This window comes from Grammomys surdaster, unplaced genomic scaffold, assembly GCF_004785775.1.
Source record: "Grammomys surdaster isolate TR1022 unplaced genomic scaffold, NIH_TR_1.0 193, whole genome shotgun sequence".
NCBI classification, from domain to species: domain Eukaryota; kingdom Metazoa; phylum Chordata; class Mammalia; order Rodentia; family Muridae; genus Grammomys; species Grammomys surdaster.
Window position 1 is genome coordinate 5,212,123 of NW_021604638.1, and position 5,000 is coordinate 5,217,122.

Genomic DNA, 5,000 nt, shown 5'->3' on the forward strand with positions numbered 1-5,000 from the left:
GGCAGAGGCAGATAGAGAGACAGAGGCAAAATCAACGAGGGACAAGGATAGTGACCTTGGCAATGAAACCTTCCCCAAAGATGAATGAACATACTAGCTGACTGCTGCCTTGACTAACTTTGATTCACTAAAGAATGTTCATGTCAAAATGTCTCACAGTGGAGTCATTTTCTGAGAAGCCATGGGGTACCACGTGATGGGCCTGGGAGTTATCAGTCGCCAGCTTTAAGAGGCTACCTTCTGTACTGTCCTTCTGTACTGTCCTCCTGAACTGTCCTTCTGTACTGTCCTTCTGTACTGTCCTTCTGTACTGTCCAAGCTGCAGCATCTGCTTCTTTGGAACCATGCTCCTCAGTCCCACTGAGCTCTGTGCTCTTGCCTGATGCTCTGGGAACTGTGCCTGCTAGTCAGTCACCTGGCTAGTAAGGCAAAGACAATATAGTCCGTTCTCAAAAGGATGATGACAGGAACTGTGCAGGTAGAGATGCAAGGGGTTCAGCCTCTGCTCTGGGCCCCAGCGTTCAGATAGTGTGAGTCATTCTTGTGTTCTCAGTATAAAGAGAACAATATGTGTGTGTTTGTATGTGTGTGTGTGTAAGTGTGTGTGCTTACGTTTGTGCATGTGCATATGTGTTTAAGTGTGTGTATGAGTGAGTGTGTACATGTGTGTATATTGTGTATGTGTGTGTGTGTGAGTGTGTGCATATGTGTGACTGTGTGCATGTATGTGTATATGTGTGTATATGTGTGCATGTGTGTGTGAATGTGTGTATATGTGTGTGCATGAGTGTGTGCATATGTGTGACTGTGTATATGTGTGTATATGTGTATATGTGCATGTGCGTTCATGTGTGTGTGTGTGTGAGTATGTGTGTTTATTACACATGCTACAATATGGGGAGAAAAAAATCCTAGCCCGAGTGTTCAGTTGGTTGGGAAGTGAGACTAACAAGGTTGGAAGGGTATCATTAATGGCAATTTGAGGGAAATCTTCAACTTTTCACATTTGACACTTCTAAGACATGTTCTAGGTGTTCAATCCCCCTGCAGTGAAGTTCGTCCCCTACAGAGCTATGTTGGTTGTTAAAAGACTTTGTGTGTACTTTGTTTAAGTAGTCACTGCAGTAGGAAACTGTCATTTCCCCTATGCGACATGCCTTGCTTTGTAAAAAGCAGCCTTTTTGTTTTACATCTAACCCAGTTGGCTGAGGGAAAGGTCAGAGGTCAGAGACACAGAATATGACCCGAAGGGCTTGTAACTGAGGAGTGTTAGCAGCTGGGCAGCAGGGTGCTGATTCCACTCCCCATGGGCACGAGAGGTGCTTCCAGTTTTTGCTTTAAGAATTCTCTAGGCTTCTGTTAAAGGCGTGTTTAGATCTGGAAGTTTGAGGTGTAGGAATTAGATGATCTGGTCCAGGTGGGGAGTATTCAAAGATCACCCTCTTCTTTGTCTTGGTGAGTGTGGGACAGGGAAGGTTTGGAAATGCCAATGTGTTTGTACTTCTCTAGAAAGCTGGATCCTCAGCTTCTAACAGACATGACATCTACCCTCTAAGGACAGGTTTGCCTTGAGGGTGAAGATGCACCACCTTAACTAAGGGAAGCAGAATAAGAGGGGTAGGTGGGAGAAAGTTGAGCCTCGTGCATAGACACCTTCCATGCACCAATGACCACCAGGGAAGAGTTGACACCACTCCCAAGGCACAAGGTGGCTGCCAACCTTATTGGAAAATATCAGAGGGCCAGGCATGGTGACGCACGCCTGTAATCCTGGCACTTGAGAGGTGGATGTCGGAAGATCAAGAGTTCAAGATCACCCTTATTCATGTAGCCAGCCTGGAGTCATTAAAACCCAATCAAAAGACTGGTGGGGAGGAAAAAAAAGAAAGAGAGGGAGGGAGGGAAAAAGAGGGAGGGGAGGAGGGAGGGAAGGAAGAGGCAAGGAAGAAGTGTGGAAGACAGGAAGACTCAAAGTCCTTAGAAGTCCCAACCTAGCATTTGTTTGAGGAATTTTGTGCAAAAGGATTTCCAGTCTTTTGCCGTGTGGATCCCAGGTGTTTTGAGGAGTTCACCCGATGACCTGACGCCTGCTGCGAATCCCATAGAAGCCTGCCTTCCCCCAACAGCATGAAAATCCGAGTGTCTGTGGAACTCACCACCTAGGGAAGCTTCTCTCTGCTCCTCAGGAACTTTGATTCAGGAGTGTGTCACTGAGGAGGTATGCAACTGTTCTTCTCTTTATTTCTAAAATTGAAAATACTGGTCTGGCTTTGTCCTTACTTGACCAGTTTTCTCCACGATCTCTCCAAATTCCTTATCATTCATTCTATCAGCCCTCAGAGTCAAGACCGTGCCAATGTGATGTTTTCCACATCCACCCTGAGAATGCTTTAAATGTCAGTGCCAACTCCCTTTAAAAACCCTGACTCATTAGAGTCCTTTCGTAATTTCTCCTCTCTGTTAAGAGTCCTGGCTCCCAAACTTCTCCTTTCTGGCTGTCATGGGACCGGCACTTGCCTAGACTGGGAAGCCATCAGGACTCTTCCTACCCCTTCACTAACGGGGGAGTTTTCACTTGTGTGGGACAAATGAGCAATGGAATATCTCACTAACTGCTCTGCCCGAACCGTTCCTGAAGGATAAGCCATGAGCTAGCCATAAGCTTTCTATCAAGTGACACACAAGCTCCAATTACCCAGTTAACTGGACTCCTAGAGGTTAAAGTACTCTTGAAAGGTACCTACCTTCTTTCTAGCTCTCTTTCTTTCTCTTGAGATATTTTTCCCCCTTCATCAAGAGTACACATTGCAGGGCGTGGTAGCACATGCCTATAATCCTAGCACCTGAGAGGTGGCAGCACAAAGATCAAGAGTTCAAGACCAACCTGGGGTACAAGAGACCTTGTCACGAAACAAACCAGTAACCGAAATCCACAGTTCACACCTCTAAGAGAATTAGTGATTCAAACGTCTAACTTCCCTTCCCAACTCCGGATCACCTCTGTTCGGTAGGAGTTCATCTTTTTCAGCCTTGACTATTAGCACCAACTTCTTCCTAGCTCGACCGAGTTGATTTCCTGGCTTGAGATAGAGAATACTCTCTTCCTTACGAAATAAAGGACTGCAAAGGTAGACACCCGGGCACATCATTTCCAAAGATAGAAACTGGTCTTGTGAATAGACGCACAGCAGAGACACAGCCAATGGATTGGCTGGGCTGCAGCCTTCTATTATCATAGAATTAATTTCCTTTTCTTCTTCAAATCTAATTTGGATTTTCCTTTTATCAGTCACTCTTGTCAGGTTCTCATCAGCTTAAAAATCCTCCTCTCACCTGGGCGTGCTGCTGGAAGGTGTGAACACACACACACACACACATTTAAGTTGTCAGATCATTCTGCCCCCCATCTCATAGATTTTTTTTCCAAGGTAGCAACTGGTTTATGCAAATGTCACCAAGAAATGTTCAACGCATATTATTTCCGCTCTCTTTTTTGATGTTAATCCATATACTTCACTCCCTTTCCGTGAGCTTTTCTTATTTCAAACACCATCTGCCAAGTGTTATTTAATAATAAAACAATAAACACTTTTATGTGTCTTTGGTGCCCAGGCTGACTCCCCATCAGCCCCTTCACCACCCTTTCCTATGCCATTCAATTCAGCCCCACAGTTACCCTGGTCTCGCCTACCACAGGACCTTTGCACCTGATGCTGTTTGTAGTCATTGCCAGCTTGGCTTCATCCTGGTTCGTTCTGTTTTGCAGTTAAGAATCAGGGTAAAGGCATCCTTCTCTAGTAAGTCTTTATTGGTAATGGATACCAAGGTTATCAGACACTCTCCAGTAGCCTTTACCTTGTAATACAAATTACAACAGAAATTAAACACTGTTAAGTAATTACATGTTGCATGTGCCATGATCAAAGTAGAATTTTTTTATTCATTGATACACTCCAAGGATGTTCACAGAATGGGGTGGTGGGGGTAGAGGTTGAGGGGTGGCTCAGATGAAGGAATAAAAACATTGGAACTCCACAGAGATCTGTCTGGGTGGGTTATCATCCCTCCTTTCCCACCTCACACACCTCCAAGTCTTATTCAGTTAACCCAGGACAGCCTCCTATCTCACTCCTTGCTTCCTGAACTTAAAACACCAGTCCTGGCCTGCTGCTCATGTGACAATGTGGTGTAAAGAATGAATGGCTACATGCAGTCCCAACAGGAGGGAGAGCACAAGATCGTTGCTCCCAGCTTGAACTCAGGTGCCATTTGTGTGACAAAGCACTCCTGTATGGTGAGGACAGCCGGAGCTCTTCCACTGCTGGCCACCTCACCTCCCTATTGCTCAATGCTCAGTGGGATTTGGTCCTTTCCTTTCCTGACTGGTACCCACGGGTACAGAAGTCTGTGTTCCTCTCGATAATTCCTCTCAGGAACATGGAGTCCTCTTTAGAATGACTCCAGACTCTTTCCAGGCAGCAACACAGACAGTTTGAAAAGTTTTTACTTTTTTCCTTACTGTTTACTGATGCTTAGTGCCATAGTGGTTTGCACTATTCATGATACTAATGTAAACATTTTTAGAAAGGTATTTGTGTGCATGCACATGCGCACACGCCATGCATACACTATGAAATTAGTGTAGAGGCCAAAGGACGACTTGAAAGGTCAATTCTTTCCTTCCACATCCCATGCCGGTGCCAGGAATCAAACACAACTCATCAGGCTTGGCTGCAAGACACTTACCCACTGAGTCATCTCACCTGCCAGTAATACAGATCAGTTTACAAAAATATACGTTGAGTCAAGTTCTGTAAGCAATTAATAAATGTGGTGCTAGGGACTGGTCACAGGGCCTTGTGCTAGGTGAGTGTGCCAACATTAAGCTAAATCTAGAGTTCCCAGGATCACATTTTATAGGGTTATATTTTATATGTTTTCTAACATTTTTTTAAATGGAAGCAAACTTCCAAACAATCTAAGTGAAACGAGTGACTGTT

General features: G+C 44.8%; 1 protein-coding gene across 1 annotated transcript in view; it reads right to left on the minus strand.

Moving 5' to 3' along the window:
• Tshz2 (teashirt zinc finger homeobox 2) overlaps positions 1-5,000 on the minus strand; it is a 254,980-nt gene that overhangs the window by 214,720 nt on the left and 35,260 nt on the right. The window lies entirely within an intron of this gene.